Source organism: Gallus gallus, chromosome 4 (assembly GCF_016699485.2).
Source record: "Gallus gallus isolate bGalGal1 chromosome 4, bGalGal1.mat.broiler.GRCg7b, whole genome shotgun sequence".
Lineage (NCBI taxonomy): Eukaryota > Metazoa > Chordata > Aves > Galliformes > Phasianidae > Gallus > Gallus gallus.
The window spans coordinates 29,893,491-29,912,317 of record NC_052535.1 but is presented as its reverse complement, the minus strand read 5'-3'; the positions used below and the strand labels follow the sequence as shown (position 1 = coordinate 29,912,317).

Sequence of the window (18,827 nt, the reverse complement as noted above, 5' to 3'; positions counted from 1 at the left end):
AATATCCTAATTGCCTGACTGCCTTGAGGAAATTAAGAAGTCAGTTTTTGAGCCATTTATGGATTTGTTTTTTGTCTCTATTGTGAGGTGCTGATATATCATAATGAATTGATAGTGGGAAAGCAACAACCATCACTGGGTAAATTGAGTAGGATATTTTTCTAAGTGTTTATATTGTGTGCATGCTTGCATTCTGCCAATTTTAAGATGTTCTTGGGCAAAGGTGATGTCTGTTTACTAGCAGAAATTAAATTTCCTAACCTTTTTCTAATTTCTTGTACAAGTCATGTTTCTGCCTTGAAAGTAGACAACCTCAGTTCCCAAATAGTAAAGGCTAATGTCCAGAGATTCATCAACTAGGAGGAAAAAACTCTCAAGTCCATTGATGTTCTACTTGAAATAATAATCTTCTGGCTATTACACATTGACTACAGGAAGTACCCCAATGCTCCTGCATTTGCAGCAGAGCTGTTGGCCTACAGAGGAACCTAGGTTAGTTCAGATTTCTGGAAGAAGCAGTGGGTTCATCACAAAACTGACTCTTCTGCCCGGGTCCTGAGGTGTGCGTGTGCTGCTGCCTTACCTACCTGTTATCCTTCTTGATCTGCCAGCAGCTTCCACACAGGGCTTCTCTTTTGCATTCCTCTCTGCATGTTCTCTGTTCTCCCACCAATTCTGACTTCACTGCTCCCAGGACAGATCCAGTCAGTGTCTGAGCTCTAAATATCAACCCTGGTGCTTTCTCTTGTCGCCTCTGAAGATGGTTGGTCCTCTTGTTGTTCCCACACATCCAGTCTCTTTGCCATGTCCCTACTTGAGTTGGTGGTCTCTGGTAGCCTCATGGTGTGGAGCTCTTTCTATGAAGTCTGTAGTTTTGATACAGGCTTTGAAAAGTGAATCTTTGAATGGCACATCTTAGAAAATGCTATTACACTGTTTCCTAGAGAAACACTTCTGTTTCACAAGTTACCTAGTGTTTTCTTATTTAATACAAAACCAAGCACTATTTCTGACTTAGTTAAATCTTCAGAGATTCACATCCTTTAATGTATGGAAATTCAATTAAGATCAAAATAAATGCAGGAAGAATCTGCAGTGATAGAGCAATGCAGTAAGGAGGGTAGTCCACAATGATATTATTCAAATATAATTTGGTATTTAAGTAATTGCACTATTTCACAGTCACTTGAACTATATGGCTATGTTGTTTATATCCTTTCCTAGAATCAGGCTGTATGTCAGCAATAATCAGAGGTAACCGCTTCAGTGCAGACTGGGATTGAGTATAGTCCTGCCACAATTTTTACTTGGAAGGTAACTTCCTGAGGCTGCGCTTGTTGTTTGAAGCCCCTTTCATTAGGTTTTGAGATCCTACTCCTGCATCAGCTTGTGCTGTAAATGGAAATTGTAGGCTAACTTAGGTTGGTGAGAGGGGCTGGGGTTGTGCTTTGCTTCTGTGATGGGATGGCAAGAAAGGAAAGAATGCTGGTGTGACAAGGAGTAGCCTGTTCATAATGCCAGGTACTTGCCTATGAAAAGTTTCCTACACTGCTGAGCTTTGAAGGCTGATGCTTTTAGGGATAAAGCTTTTCTTTTAATTTTTCTTTTAATACTTCTTCGAGTTGTTCTTTGTTCTTGTGTGTGTGTGCTTCAGATTTGTTGGTCCCCTAAGTTCTGCTTCTCTGCTTCAGGCTGGTTTCCACATTTATTTTTGTTTAGGAGGTCTTTGAGAAGCTGAGAATCCTTCAAAGTATGTAGGTATGATTAAAATGCAGGAGAAAATCTTTTTAGTTTGGTGTTGAGCAGCTTTTCCAGGCTGTGCAATGAGATGCAGTTTCAGTAAGGATGGAGAGGCTGCTACCAACCACTCATGTCCTGAGGTAAGATCAGTTCTGTGACAAGGGGTTTGGACTGTAAGTAGGCAGCTGTGACTTTTCATCACAGACATGGCCAGCCTGAGCAAAGGGGACTGCCTCTTGTAAAAATCATCATAGTTTCATTTTCAGTACAAAATGCATTTAATTCAGTCACACCTGTTCTGTAACCATTGTGTTGTGCCACTGAAGTCAGGGGCTCTTCACTCCAAATAATTCTGTACCTAAGCAACAAGATCCTATATTGTATGTAACTGAGAAAACCTCATTTTTTCTTTGTTACTGCTGTGAAGTTGTTCATCTTTGTGTGATGTTTCGTATCTGAAGAAAGTGCATTGTTTTTGATTTAGCTGGGCTGCTTCTCAGTTCTAAATTCTTGGACTAAAGCTGTTTAAAAATGTTTGCAAGATGTTTGTCTGTAACTTCTGGTAGCTGAAGAGAGTAGGATGGCATTTGTTATTATGCTAAAATCTAATTAAATATGTCTGTATGACCCAGCTAACAATTTACTTGATAAAATGTAACTTATTTTTCCAGGACTTCTTTATTTCCTCTGTGATTTTAGCTAGGAAAAATTGGCATATTAGTGAAAATATGTAGCGTAGTGACTGACATTTAAGAACTGGAAATCTAGGTTTACTTTAGGGTGAGATAGTTATTGTTCTAGTTGCCAGATGGGTATAAAGCATCAGCTTCCTTGGTGGTTCTCATGTTCTGTTTCATTTCTTCTCTCCTCCCCTGCTAAATGTCTGTTCTGCACATCTACCTGAATATTCCTTTTCCCAGATGATGTGATAGTTTCTGCTGAACTGAGACTTTGAGACTAATGGAATGTTAACATTGAATCATTGTTATTGAGATGCGGTTAAAATGATGTATTACTCTTCCTTAACATAATAACATTAAGTCACTGTTTCCTACATTAATTTCTTCAGCAATTGTGTCCTCAGTTGAGATAGTATCTTTTTTAATCAGAGATGTGGGTAACCAGTTATTTGTGATCTGCCGGGAGGAGTGTATTTGAATAGGGAATGTACTTCATAAAGGTCTGAGTTTTAATTATTCAATGTGAGTATCATCATCAAATACTGTTTTATTTATTTACCACACTTTCCCTTTATTGAGACTGGGAGAAACCCAGTAATCTCTTCCTTTTTGAAAGGTGCAGAAGAGCTCATGGTCTGTCCTGAACTGTGGACTGTAAAATAGAAGCCTCTGTTGGGTCTGCAGACACATCTGAGTTTCTCTTAGAAAAAACACTTAAGTCTCTCTTGAAGACCATGGGGGATATGACAGCCAAAGCAGAATTGACAGTACTAAGAAAAGTGGGTAAGGTTCGTTCTTGTTAATGCCAAAACAAAAATAGTGGTGAAGTGCCTGAAACTTCCTGAAGGAATTTTGTGCCAAGTACTTAGTATCATAGATGAAAATAGAAAAAAAATGTTGTATTTTAATTTGTGGGTGACTTGACTCAGTCTACTCAAGGCTAAAATCTTTTTAGAGCTCAAATGAACCCCATATCTCTCAAATACACTGTTAAAATCTTCTTACGTTTATATCTCAGATAAACCCCCCTGATATCTCTATCTGTTGTGTGCATGGTGGGAGTAGATAGCAACTCTTTCATCATTCTGATTTCTCATCAGTGTGGGCTTTTTTTTCCTATCAGTATGGGTACAGAAGTTTGCTTCTAGGGTAGGAAGCAAAGCAACAAATGTTAAGAAAATCAGAGTTGTTTGGGACAAATTATTTCAAGATCTTAAAAAAAAAAATCTTTAGAAAAAAAGCCTTTATCTTATAGGGTGTGGACTGCAGTTCCAGTACAGCAGCTTGTTATAGCAAAAATGCACACTGTGACATCAGTTTTTAATATTTTAGGGCTGCCTTCACCTTCTACATTGTTATAGTTACTGGAAGAGACAGTAAAAATGTCTTTGAGAAACAGAAGATCCAGTATTCCAGTAGGAAAAATGGTATATTGTAGAGTGGAGCATGTTGCAATTTTTAATGTACTGCACTCTTTGGAACTGGTTGCTGTATATACCTCTCCAGGCCATGGGGACTTCGTAGGTCACTGATCCTTGTACCCTGCCTCCTGCAGGCTAACTTGCTGACTTGATCATGAAGAGGAGCTCTGGAGTAGCTGCAGTGCTACACTCACTGCTCCTTTTCTGTTGTTTAGTTTTACTTAGTTTGAAGTGATGGGTTACTGAAAACTTGTGTGCTTATATTCCTAGAGGCTACAGAAAGGATTCTGCTGTATAAATTTGTAAATAAACAGGGAATTAAAGTTAAACATTTACCTGGGGTGTATTCTGAAACCATGTTGTAGTAGGCATGGCTGGACTCCTATTAGCCTGGTCATTGGAGTACATCTGATGTCTTAAACAGTTATTGCAGTCACTTCTGGAAATAGTTTTGGAAGACTGACTTTTCTATTGATTTAAACATTGTTTTTTCAAGGAAACTTGGGAACCTAAAAGGCTGTCTTGCAAGTGTTTCAGGATAGCATGTGCATTGTGAAGATGGTTTATCTGTATCTTAATGACATTGGTGACCTCCAGTTGTTACTGCTTTGATCATCTTTAGCTTAGTCGTTATCCTGAGCTGATGAAATGCCTCTTAGTGAGCTGTTCGGCGGATCTGGGCTTCCACTCTTTTCTGGCAACTCACTAAATGCTTAACTGCTTTGGTTTCCCAATAAATTCAGGTTTTGATAATCACCTGGGGAAAGAATAGTGAGAGAGACTTTGGATTCAGTGTGGCTGTCTCTCTAAACACAAGTATTAAATTATGCCTGTCTCTCAAACCATCACCATTAAATAACTGAAGATGGTATCTTTTTCTAGCTGAGTTCTGAGGAAAGATATTAGTCAGAAGAACATTTAAAGACAGTGTATGAGTAAGCAGTCTTCCTGACTGACAGCTGTATTCTGTAATGGAGCCAGAAGGGAAGTTGATTGTGGTTAATGAGTTTTTCTGCTCCTCCAAGGGAAACCAATGCTGCGGCTGAAGGCAGACACTTCTTTCATGGTTTTTACCTTTCTCTGTATTGCTGTTGCAACACTAGCCATGATAATCTTTGGATGATCATCAGGTTAGTACTCAACTTTGAGTTCCATGGTCCCTTATTTCTTTTAGGTCTGAAAAACTTGCAGACATTGTTAGATGGGTTTGGCTTCTCTGTCAAAGTTGTGGGAAACAGACACCTTGGTTGTTACTACCCTGCAGAACTGCTGGCCCAGCTGCCTTGCACTTTAAGGCTGGTGTTGACTTGCATGTATTGAAGCATGCTATCTTGAGGGTTTTAACTGCTGTGTACTAGTCTTACTGTCCTGCATGATTTGTGTTATGGCTTCTATTCAGGGCAAGCAATCCACAGATGTACGAAGAATTTTCTAGACAGTTACTGCTTTACTGATAGATCACTGCAAGAGGTGTACCATTTCTCTTAGGGGAAAGAATAAGAAAATCAATATGCATGTCTCCCCCTGGAGTTTATTTACTCTTTCTAATAGCCCTTCCAGATAAACAGAATAATATTTTGGGTGTATGGCTCTGATTTCTCTTTTGCTGAGAAGCAAAAGCTTTTTTGAATAGCGGTTTACAACTTGTTTCTTCCCCTGGTCTTCTGTGCTTTGCAGTTCTCTGTGGAGTACAGATGTCTGTACTTTACAGTAATTACTGCATTTAAGCATAATTAGAGTTTAGCCAGTAACCTTCATTTTGTTCTTAGCATAATTTTATTCAGTTATTGATGGTTTTCAATGACTCCTTCCATCTGGGACTAGACTACTAGGATCTGGCTTCTTCCATGCTACTCGAAGAGGTTGAAGCAATTTCAAGTAACTGTATAACTGAAGGTACTGCTTATAGTGGATTTAAAAGGCCTGTAAAAAGACATTTTTTTGTTTTATTTCTAATTTAAATCAAATCCTCCTGTTGTAAAAATACACTGTGTCCATAAAACTGAGTAATTCAACTCAGCATATAGAGACTAGTGGGAATATGCAGATTGTCAGTCCCAAAGTCCCTGTAGATTATATGCAAGGGGCATTATGGCTGGCTTTTGTTATGTTGGTCAGCCCAGTGTCCTTTTTTTCTTCCTGTCCCCTTCATCTCTCATGGTTTGGGTCTTCAACACTGAGTCTGTTTATGGTATTAGATTATAATTTTGGTAAATATCCTTTTTGTAAGTTCTCTGACTCACCTTTCTGCATCTTCAGTTCATCATTTTAGAGAACACAGGCTCTATGCAGGTGCAGCTGCTCATTTGGAGTCAGCATCTCATTTTGATCGCAGTAGTGTGCTTATATGTTGTAAATTGTCGGTCAGGCTTTGTGATGACTGTAAGGTTATGAGGTGATAAATTCAAAAGTACTATGAAATGGAGTCAAAGGCATGAAGGTAAACTTAAGAATAGCTGTTGATGCTAAAGGGAGAACAAGAAAGAAAAGAGGGGGAAGAACGATTGGAGAAATGGAAGCTGCAGCTTTCTAATGCTTAGGTATGTGTTGGGACTGCTTGTAAGGTTCTTGTTTCTTGCTTGTGAAGGTATTCAGTAAGGAAGAGCAAACTTATAATAGTTTTTAACTTTATTGGAATTCTTAACAGAATTGTGACACCGTTCTAGTGGGGAAAGTCTTATTTGGAGGTTTGTCTTCTGACCATCATATTTATGATTTGTCCATCTTTCATAATGTACAGGGTAATACTTGAACATGGCCTGCTTTTGGTCTTGTAGTGCTATTGGAATTGGCTGTGGTTTGATTGGGAATAGAAAGATCGTATAAGTCATCAACTGTGAGGGGTAAAAAAATAAACAATATAAAGAGGGAAAATTAAGAATAAAAGGGCCAATGAAAAGGTGCACTACAAATCATGTAACTTGTTCTTCATCTCAACAGCTGAGAAAAACTTGATTAGGAATTGTTGAGAGCTGTAGTTCTCTTACTGTGAAAGATGATGTCATTGGAAGAACTTCCAACTTAATGATGAAAGTGGCCTCTTCATGGGAAGGATTGTTTAAGTAATATTACAGCTATATTAAGAGCTGCCTATGAAACTTATGTTGTTTGTTTGCATAAGGGTGATTCCAAGAACTTCTTTTGAGAAGAACCCTTATGAGAAGATTGGATATTAAGAGCATGAAATATTTTGGAGATTTAAAAAATCTATTTAAAACTACTTATGTCCTTATTTTCTCCCTTTTGCAGCAACATGAAATGGTACTGTTCTAACTGCAGTTTGGACAAATGTTTGTTCTCCATACAGCTTCCAGTTTCCAAAACTGCAGCTACTGAACTGAACTTGAGTTATTTCAGATAAACAGAAGGGACTCTGAGGGAACTGAAGTTCTTGTAAATGTATCTGCTGTAATTTTTTTCATTGAGTTGCATTTCTGATGAATGTACTTCAGGATAATTATTTTCCTGAATTGACATTTTCCAAACTAAGTGAAAACTGTTAAAATATCATGAATGAAGAGGAAGTACTGAGTTAGTAATAAGTCACGGCATAACAAAATATCAGTACTTGAGTAAGTTATGAAACTCTAACAGCTTACACTTTATATTCTATTAGAGTTATTGTTCTTGTGGAAGAGATCAAAGAGCAAGGCAACTTTTACCTCTTAAGCTGCCACATGAATGCATATTTGAGCTTTCTAGTTATTTATATGCCTTTAGCTAAGACATATTAGCAGTATTGTTGAACTGTGTAAATAGTGCATCAAACTACAACTTCTGCATGAGATTCCAGAGACTCTGGAAAACTCAACTTATTATTTTTCTTAAGGTGATCATATGGGGAAGAACATTGCTTGCACTTATGACCTTGGACTTTTCCCTGTCATTTGTACTACTTCCATACTATGAAATAAAGTGCTTGTCATACGTAACTCAAAGGAAATAATAATAAACAGCAACAAACTATTTTTTTTATTTTCAGTATTTCAGTTGGCCTTCATATCTGTTGCTTAAATTATGCTCTGCTTCAACAATCTAACTAGCATCAGTATTGTCCTCCATCATTTACTTATCTTCATTGAGTTGCCAGGGAAGAAGATGAGATTAAATGCCAAAAATCTGGCTCTGCTAGTCAAGTGACCATCAGGTTGTTTTGGCAAGGAAAGAAAGCTGAAGATTTGCAGAGTGCTCAGGGATGAAAATATAATAAATAAGAATGATATGGAATGAAAACAGCCCATGGTTGATGTGTGTGTTTGCTGCAGATGTCAGCTTACAGTTTCACTAATCACCTACATCTCAGTGTCTTCAGTTTTCTTAATTGCTGATGCTTGAGTGATGCTAAATGCTTTTCTAAATAAGGAAGTTTAAAACAAGCTCATCAGTTTGCTCAGTTTTTCAAGTATCCTTTGTTATATGCTTGAGAAACAGTACTCAAGGCTTAAGTTTTTTTCCTCCCCCCCTTTTTGACTTGTTGGCTGTAAGTCACCAGTTGTTGGTTTCCATGTTTATGGTGTTATCCTGTTTCTCAAGACCCACTCCCCTGAAATTGTGGTCTCTTGTAAGTTTTTTATGGATCACTTTGCCACCACCTTTGCAGGTTTCCTCTGGCATTTATCATCTTATTTTAAATGCCTTTCAATTTCCATTAAGCTTGAGCAAATGTCTGTTCCCTAGGTTGCTGTTCGGAAACAGTTCCTATTTAGCTGTAGAATCACTTTAAATACAGTCATTTCAGCAACAGCAAATGTTTTATTTTCAGTTGTCCCTACTGGTTTTCATTGAGATGCATTTATTTTGATTTTTTTTTAGGATAAAAAGTATGGCACAGACTTGATTATGATAAGAAGCTGAAAAAATGTGCTACATTTAAAGAATAGTTTGTTTTCTAAAAGTGAGTTGAGTAGCCATAACTTGGAGGATGCAGCAGGCCTTCTGGGCAGAGTACTAGTGGATGTTTACTTCTGGCTGCTTTGGAGTTTCTCAATAGGGTTCTGTCCCTGTCTTTACAGAATCATAGAATCATCAAGGTTGGAAAAGACCTCCAAGGTCATCTAGTCCAATTGTCCACCTATTGGCAATATTTCCCATCTGAGCACATGTTCCTTAGTACAACATCTAAATTTTTGTTGAGCACCTCTAGTGATGGTGACTCAACCACCTCCCTGGGCAGCCTGTTCAAGAATCTGACTGCTCCTTTGGAGAAGAAATTTTTATTTTCTTAATATCCAACCTGTACAATTCCTGGTGCAACTTGAGGCTATTACCTCTCATCCCATTGCTGTTAGCTGGGAGAAGAGGCTGACTCCCACTTCAGCACAACCTCTTTTCAGGTCATTGTTGAGAGCTGTTAGGTTTTGCTTGAATCTCTTCTTCTCCATGCTGAGCAATCCCAGTTTCCTCAGCCATTCCCTGTAAGACTTGTGCTCCAGACCCCTCACCAGCTTCATTACCCTTGTTGGAACATGCTCCAGGCCCTCAATGTCTTCCATGTAGTTAGCGGCCAGAACTGAACACAGCACTCTAAGTGCGGCCTCACCAGAGCTGAGTAAAGATGGATGATCTCTCCCTGCTCCTGCTGGCAACACTGCTTCTGATAGAAGCCAGGATGCCATTGGCCTTCTTGGCTGCCTGGGCACACTGGTGGCTCATGTTTAGCCAAGCTTCAAGCAACACCCCCTGATCCATGTCTTACACACAATCTTCTGCTCATTCTGCCCCAAGCCTGTATTGTTGGCTGGGGTTGTTGTGGCCAAAGTGCAGGACCTGACACTTGGTCTTGTTGAACTTCATCCCAATGGCCTCAGCCCAGTGATCCACCCTGTCCAGATGTTTCTGAAGGGCCCCAGGCAGATCATTACTTCTTCCCAGCTTGATGTCATCTGCAAACTTAGTGAAGATGAACTCAGTCCCCTTGTCGAGGTCATCCATAAGGGCATTATATTTAATAAGACTGTTAATATCCTAAGCAGCATATCAGGCTTTGTCCAATGAAATAATTATGTTTGGAGGATGTGGAATATTTTTCTGCGTTTAGTGATACACTTAGTGCTAGCATTGCTTCAAAAAAAAAAAAACACCTTTTGTTGACAATAAGCATCTACATAGCCTGATATCCTGTCAGTAGTGGTTGATTTTCAGGAAAACATTTCAAAAACTATGCATGGAATGTTTATTTTGCTTAATAAATCCTCCTGGCTCACAGCAATCTGGCTATGACCTCTTAATAGAAAGATTGTGTTCAGACCATTGTATATTCCATCCATTGAGAGTTTTGTCACTAAATATGGCTAATCTCCAGGTTTACTACTTGTGCTACTTGAGGTGGTGACTTTCACAAGTATATAAAAATACCTTTTACTCGGAACAGATTCCTTCTGCTGACGCAGGGATCTGAGGGTGAAACGTAGGCTAAGCAGAATTTGCAGATTTCTTCTTGTAAACATCTCAGTTTTGGTAACTTTGCTTAGATTTTAGTTGGTGAATGTGTATCAATTTACACTACTTTTCTGTCTTGTTCCCATCCTTTAGTAGGTATGGAAGGATCCAGAAACAACCGAAAACAAATCGCCAAAAGAAAAACAAAAAAACAAAATAAGCCAAACCAAGGGGAAAAAAATAAGAATAATAAGTCATCAATCTCCCCCTGAAGCAGCAACACAAAACTAAACAAAAATAATCCCCACACCTCAAAATAACTGTTATCAGCTATTGTAAGTCATAGTGACTGTAGCTAAAATGTCCACTTGTGGGAGAAAGCTTTTCTGATTTTCAGATGTTCTCTGTTGAAACATCTTAATTGAAATTATCAAGGAGAAAAGATAACTGTATTTATTTAACAAGATTTCCCTCTGTTCATGTTATGCCTCTACTGGTGGTCCAGCATTGAGGGAAGTACAAAACTTCCTTAGAAGCAGCTGTGGGGTAACCATGACATTAGGGCGTTTTCAGCTTCCTAGCAATTAAAGTTTGGCTGCTGTCTAGATATGTGGTATTTCACACATCATCTTAAGTAACACTAAAGAGGTTACACTGGTAAGTGAAATGTTTGTTTATGATGGATTTATCATGCTGTCTATACCTATAGGTACAGAAATGCTTTCTTTATAAGGAAAAGTGATGCAATAAAAAAAGTCTGTTTCAGTAAGAAAGCTTTTTTCCACCTTAGATTTCTAAAACATTCTCTTCTCCTAAAAGTTTGATTACGTGTATTTGTTTGCATATTGTTTTCACTCATTAGTTGCTTTTTTAAAGTGTAGTAAAATAACAGTAAAGTGACTGTGAATAGATGGGTCTCATTTCCTCACTATTTTCTGAAAACTGCAAATCCAGATGAGCATGTCATAATCTAAGTAAAATACTTAATGTTTTTGTGTTTAAAAGGATTATATTTTACCTTTAGAAATGATAGGAGTGAAAACTGTAGCATGCTAAACTGCCTGTTTCTGCTCCCATATGAGATGGAAGCAGAGAAATAGAAAACACAGCGGAGTGTCTGCTGCAGTCACCAATTCTCTCAGCTGCAGAGTAGAGGAAACCTTCTGGGAAGTTATCTGACATTTAACAGCATGTTGTACATAGGCAGATGCTGAGTGAAGCTGGCTTTTTTTTTTTGCTTGTTAATGATTTTCTTTTCTGACCTTTATTACTAATGCATCTTTTTTTAAGAAGCTTTTAATGTGTGAAGACAAAAGGTTGTTTTTATTAATCTCATACTTCTTTGCATACAGAAACAAGAGAGGGATGGTGCTGACTGAAAGGAAATCTGCTCTTTCTAATGAAAAATAAGGTAATTCATTTTCCTACTGCTTTTATTCATGTGTAAGTTTAATCTGTATGAACTTGAGTAATCCTTTTCTCTGATAGCAAGTAGCATTGTGCTTTTGGGAGGGGGGAAAAGCTATTTTTAGAATAGTAGAGATGAAAAATCCCCTGTTTGCCTTCTTTAATGCTAATATTCTTCATGATATCAACGTTCTATGGCTGAATCATGAATAGTCTGTGATCAGATTTTGCTCATAGATTTAAATCTAGAATTTCTCTTTCGGGTATACTGGAATAACCAAAGCCAATATTTCACTGCTTGACTGAGGTATTGTCCTAATGTTCAAGATGGAATTTGAGACCCCAGTACATTTTTTACTGTTGTTTTTTAACTATATTTACTATGTAGTGTTGTTGTTCTCTTCTCCTTTATGTATATGAGTGCTTTGCTTTGATGTAAAGAGCAGTTTATATGCTTAGGACGAAGGGCCTCTTAAAAGAGGGTCTGACCCTGATGCATAATGGAAGTCTTGCAGAAGATGCTGAGTGCCCTCATTTGACTTTAGATTGAACAGGAGTTGATGTTACCTATCCTCTGGAAGGAATAAGCTCCAAGAGTGGAATTGCTTTTTTCTTACTCTTTTATCTGATATTATGAGCACTGCTTCTGTACTTGGCTGAATGGCAATAGAATTAGGGAATAGCGCGAAGCTTGGGATGCTTCCTGTTGTTAATGAAATACTTTATAGTTGGCTCATAAGATATTTCTGCACTGTTTGGACCAGTAGTTGAATAGAAATGATAGTACTGTTTTACAGATTGTTTATTATGTCTCAAAGATTTTCAATATGATATAGTGGCTTATTTTAATATTATACATGCATGTTTATCTGTATATAATTCCAAAGGACTATTTGCTTACAAAGGACTATTTAGGAGTGTGTAATGGATTTCTGTATGTATGCAAACAACATTATACTAGTTTCTTTGGCTTGATCATCTCATGGCTACATTCCTTTGGGTGATAAAAGGAAATATAAGTCTTATGTAGGTGAAAGTAAAGTTCTGGCCATGATTCCCCTATGTCACATCCTTCAATGTGTTATCATTCTGCTGTGTGACTTAAACTATTTTTAGCAAAGGGTTACGGCTTTCTTACGCATCTTCTTTCCAGTGTTTGAATTTCACAGGAACCTCTGGCATTTTGTAGAACAGTCTCAGGATGATTGGCCATTTCAACAAAGCATGAGGAGATATGGTGGGTGCCCAGTTTAAAAATGTCAGTTTTCTAGACTCAGTACATAGGTAACTGAGTGATTAAAGGCCAATGACTTAAAAATAAATCAAATCATGTAGCACTTTGTAGGGGGCTTACTTTCTAGGAGTTTATGGAATAGCCATTTTTAGAAGATTTTACTGTTGGGTACCATAACGGATTGCTGCTTCTACAAAGATTCTGTTAAATTTCAAATTCCTACTCAATAGAATGCAATTTGTAGCCATACGAAATAAAACTAAAGCAATTTGTGCTGTGAGAACAGATTGGAGTGTATCCTGTTTTTGTCTTTTTCTTATCTTATTCTAGAAAAGAAGAGGGGTCCTGTCTGATGCAGTTTTTTACCATATGAAATCATAATTCGAATTTTGGGCATTTATTTTGCCAGTATGATAAGCAATTAAAAATAGCATTGTCATAAAATTTAAACACCTTAATAGGTATAGCTGCTAGCTTTGTGCTTTTTAATATTCAGTTGAAACTTCTGTGAATTCAGGAGATGTAGTGTATAAAAAATGTGTCCAGAAGAGTGCTGTTGAAAGTGTGCTTGTATTTCTGTTACTGGAACCTGACTTGGTTTCTTAAGGCATGACATGGAAGAAAAGTAACTGTTTTGGAAGCTCATCTGAATGCTGAACAGCTAATTTCAGAAGTAACTGTTGTGAGGTGAAGACTGATTTGCTGCTGTTCATTAAGTGCTGTCAGAGGCACGTGTGTGTCTGCATACACAAATGCTTATAGTTTAACGACAGACTTTCATTCTAGTTCAAATGTACATAAATTATACTCCTTGCATAAAAAGAATATTCACTACAAAATTGGAAATGATGCCTTCTGACTTCTGGGTGCTGTAAATCTGTAGTAGCATGGGAGTACATTTTTAGTTCAGGGGAAAAAAATGTTGTTTATTCTTTCACTTTATCATATTTCAACATAGTAGAATAACCTATTAGGCATGTTGAGGATATTTATTTTCCTTTGACTAGCAAAGTAATTGTTTATTTAGACTGAGTGGGCTAAGAAGTAGACCTGCTTGTAGACCTCAGCCAGGATCCAGCATCTGCTAGTGGTAATGAAACATTTTCCTTTGGACTTTCCTGTAGACTTAGGATTCTGGTTGTTGGGTTTGTTTGTTTGTTTATTTATTTATCCATAGAATACTGACTTGAGTGTAGGTGGCAACGTTATGATAACGATGGGACTTTAGCAGTGATATGTCAGAGAAATTCAGGGGCTCTGCAGTGGACCCATTATGGACAGGAACCATGCTCATGGACTGCAAGAAGGAATTACTTGATCCTGGAGCAGGAGAAGAGTGTGAGGATGAGTTCATACCAGAAGAACTGTTACATACTGTCCACAATCCCTTTCTATTTCTCTCTGTGCTACTTAGAAGGTAGAAGAGTAGGGAGTGAAGCAGTAATGCTGAGCCTAGGGAAAAGGGGATGAGGTAAAGGGTTTTAGTTTTCTGTTTCTCACCTTCTGTCTTTGTATTTTCAATAGCAATAAACAAAATTAATTTTTCCGAAGTTGAGTCTGTTTTGACTGTGATGGTAATTGGCAAGCTATTTCCTTATTTTCATATTGACCCACAAGCTTTTCAATTGTATTTTCTCTTCCTAGTTCTTTTGAGGAGCGGGAGTGAGAAATTTAACCGGGTGGGCATCAGGGAGCGGGCCAAAGATCAATCCACTCCACATGCTATGTGAGACCTGTATGTTCTTAATATCTCTGTGTGAAGTCCTAAAACTGTGAGTTTGCACGTGGAGGTTTTCTGTGTGCTTACCAGGAAGAGGCAGGTGTCTGAGTTTGGGAGGTCACAATTGCAAACATGTTGTCTAAAGGCAGTAGTTGCCAAACTGTGTTCGGTAAAGCTGTGGTGGGCAGTGCAACTGAGCTGCACAGCCTTACATGTGGTGGTGTTTTCTGATGGAAGTTTGGCATTATGCTAATCTTGAAGCAGTTCGTACAGATCCTAGTCCAAATTTTTGAGATAGTATTGTTGTTTGGGGTTTTCAAATCAGCTGAGAGTTAGAACTGGTAGGAAATATGGCTTATGTGCCTCACTGAAAGGCTGTGCTGTGCTGTGTTTTTAGCTATGTATTTATATTTTAGACAGTTCCAGCCTGGGAGGGACTTTCTTCCAGATGTCATGTGAGTGGCAAACAGGAAGGAAGGTTACTGGGTAATAGTTGTTAATGTGTATAATAAATATCGTGGTTTTATGTGCATTTTTTTTGTCATTGAGGACTTCTGACTTCAAGTTTCAAGTGTCTTTGAGGATTGCAGCACTAAGTAAAAAAAAAAACAGTACGTGGTTTTTAATTGGAGATCAGAATTTGTAAGAATATTTTTAGACATACGTTTTCAAGAACACTGCAGTTGGCTTCTTACTGAATGTCATGCTATGTCATTTCCTTGCTCTTTTCTGTTAATAGGTCCTTCAGGATAATTTTGTTGTTTTTTTCTAAGGAAGAAGCAAACAGATATTATAACTTTTCTCAATCTTTTTCAGTCCAGTCCAGTGCCTACCCCTTCCCCCCCCCTCCCCCCCCCCCCCCAAAAAAAACCCAAACAAAGACAAAACTACTTGCTAAATATGCATGAATTTGGACCACCTGCTACTAAATGAAGAAAAAAAGCCCACCTAACCCATGTTATGTTTCAATTTCCCATATATTGATATTCCCAATTGGAGTGCTTATAGTCAGCTGGATTTGTAAATTACTTTGCAATCTACACATAGAAAGATATACTAAAAAGTGCAATTACGTTTTTTGCTTCTTGGTAATAGCTCCAGAGGGTCCATTTTGTTATAGTGCATGAACATTTTGACATTGCTACTTATTTTTAAATATATGTTTAGGAACATAGAAGCGTTTTTTGATCAGTACTGTAGTGGATTCTCTAGGAAAGTCATTAATGTCTATTGTGTAAATCTTTCTTAGGTTCAAGTTGAGATTGTGTAGAAGTAACCATTCCAGTCTGTTAGTCCATGTACGGGCCTAATTAAGTCATACTACTTTTTTAATATTTCGGACACTTTTTTTGCATGAAAGTTTGCCTTTTAAGACTTTTGCTATATTAATTTAAGGAAAAAGTCAGGTAGATGGAAAGAAATTTGGTTATATGGAGGATCATATTTAAAATAAAAGGTGTTAAGATGCTGGAAGTAACTTAAATTGTTCTTTGTCATATTTTGTGTATATAATTACAAATAGCTTTTTTCTCTAATATGGAAGATGTCATACAGGTTTGCTACTGCAACATATTTCTGTTGTAGTGAATCTATATGCTTATTTCCTAACCCAGGATTTATATTGAAGAAACGGCAGATTTAACTTTACAGGTGTAAACTGGAATGCTGTCTGAGGTCTGAAAGTATTAAACAGTGTGCTGAATATTTTGAGATTGATTTTGTGATGAATTGCCTTCCCTTAAACTGAATGCATTGTTAGCCTTAAGATTTTGCAGACAAGAATGAGTAAATCTAAGTGGCTGTACTGTAGATAATCACAAGCTTGCTTGCAATGTTTGCTTAACATAAATTGTTGTTACAGCATTTATCATAACTCTATATTATTAACAATTGGCAGAAAAGCTTCAAAGTAAGTTTGCACGTTGGCTCATAAGTCAATAAGCAGAGAACCGTGTGCAGGATGGAAATAATAGAATAATGACATACTTCTGAGATCCTGATGTGAATTGTATTGTAATGCAGATGTGAAAATGCTACTCAAGTTTTCATGGCTTAGTATATTTAAGTTCTGCTGTAAAAGTGTGAGATTGTATCAATGAGTCTTTTCTGCACTCAGGTAAGTATTAACAATGTGTTTCCAGCATTTCAGTATAGGCACACAGCTTCAGTGTTTTCCTTTCCTTTTTGTTATCTTTAAAATATTATTATGGAGTGAGATTGTATTTTTATTGAAGCCGTGGAGTCTTTTTTGTTGGACTGTGGAGTGGTATGTGCATGTATTTCTACGTGGTTTAGGATTCTGTAAGTTAGTGATCTCTCTAGGGCATATTGAAATAAGTGTCTCTTCTGGCTAAGGATGTAATTCTTATAAACCATTTATCAGTAGTGGTTTCAATTTTCAAGAGTTTGCTCTGTACCAGTTGGAGTGTTAAGGTCTGAGCATCCAGAATCAGTGTTGCTGTGCTGTGTAGCTTTGCTTTGAGATAGAATGTGATTACTGATGTGTTTTTTGGCTAAATACTCCTTATATGGTATTGGTTATGGCCATGTTTTGAAACATCTGTAAGATTAGAAGCAGGTAAGTGAATTTATGTCCATAATATAATATTCCTTCAGTAAGTTTCAGCTAAATGTTATTGTTGTGCTGGTAAGACTTTGATTTATACTAAGAAATAGAAGATAACAGAATTGTGTCACAGATCTGGAAGCTGCATTGCCCCTTATATGGCTTAAAAGGCTGTGTGTGTTTCAGAGTGTTTTCAGCCCCATCTTTCTGTGCATTTCTGCCTGCACTTAATTGAGATGTGGTTTGTCACCATACTGCTGGAGTGAGGCTTTTATATGTGAATAAAATACGTATGCTTATGTATGAACTGAAGTTCAATAGCAGGCAGTGTTCAGTTAAGAACTCAAATTAATTCTGGTTCAATTGAGAGAAGGGATGTTTCCATATAATTTTTTGATAATCTATCTTAGTAAGATACTGCATACCTGTAGTAAGGTAAGTAAAATAAGCTCTCTTAGGAAGGTATTGAAGGTATTGTGCAGATCAATGAGTTATCTTTTTATGGTTTAAGTTCCTTACTTGAGTAGGGCCTATTTTTAAATAAGCATTTGCATGGCCCCTGATGTCATAGTGTGAAGGCTCTTGGGAAAGTTTGTATGCCTTAGTTTGAATAGTAGCTTTTATTTTTTTTTCCTGTATGTTTGCTTTTAAAAGCCTTCTTAAGGTTTTTAGCCATATTGGATGAGAAAAATGTTATGCAGAGAACTCATGCTTGTTGAATGCTGTAAACTAACCTTTTAGTATAAATGGTGACAGTTGTGATGCCCTTGTTGCCACTTAAAACATCGTGAAGCATGATGTAGATAATGCCACTATAGTGTCTGGAGGGAGGCAGCTGCTGTCTTCATGCTGCTTGTGAAGAGATAATGTAGGGATTACGAAGTTGTCTGGAAGAACTAGGGCAGAACGGCAAGTAGACAAGCGTAACCCCTCGTTTCCTCAATAGTCGTTACTCTGAAGCTGTTGTAGTCCTAGTCCAGACCCATGGATGTTAGCACTCCTGCAGACCAGTGCATCCCAGTGGTACCTGAACTCTGGGTCTCCTCAGATAGCAAGGGCTCACTGAGCTTTATTACTGGGAGGCTGTGCAGTGCTACTTGTATGTATGTGCTGGCTGTTGCACTCTTCTTTCCAATAATACTCAAAAATGCAATTTACTGAGTTATGAAAATAATTATTTACTTCTATTTTTACTGTGAATTATAAGGCTTTCCCTTCCCTGCCCCCCCCCAGATTAATAAGATCCTTGCAAGCCTTGCCTTTTTAGCTTTGATTTCCTCGTTTATCTTGCTGCCTCTCCTTCCTGCCTCTAGATACTACAGACTTACTGTCCAGGTACTAAAACCCTCCCTTCCCTATTGTCAGAGGCAGACCATTCTAACCCATGTCTGCTTTGATAATTCCATTCTTTTTCTAGCTTGTCTTTTTTGTCTATTTTCATTTCGTTTAACTTGATCTCTTGTTTTTCCTCTATCTCTTTTATGGAATAAACATTCTTTAATCCTACCTGACTTGTGCCTACCTGTCCTTGACTCACCTGTTATTCTCTTCAGTATCTGAAGTTTATTATTACCGTGTTTATGGTGATACCTATTGTGGTTCCATCTCAGCATCTCATGTTCTACTAATCTACTTTGAATGGTCTTTTCTCCACAAGAGCAAAAGGTGAATCTTGCACTGT

The 18,827-nt window shown here is 37.6% G+C and overlaps 1 protein-coding gene across 14 annotated transcripts in view; it reads left to right on the top strand.

Annotated features, from left to right (window-relative positions):
- INPP4B (inositol polyphosphate-4-phosphatase type II B) overlaps nt 1–18,827 on the top strand; it is a 287,734-nt gene that overhangs the window by 33,227 nt on the left and 235,680 nt on the right. For 12 of the 14 annotated variants that reach the window (XM_040700268.2, XM_025150480.3, XM_025150479.3 and 9 more), the window contains exon 2: nt 11,572–11,630. The exons of the other annotated variants lie outside the window; for them this stretch is intronic. The gene's annotated coding sequence lies outside the window, so the exon portion shown is untranslated. The remainder of the gene's footprint in view (nt 1–11,571; nt 11,631–18,827) is intronic. 14 annotated transcript variants of the gene reach the window in all.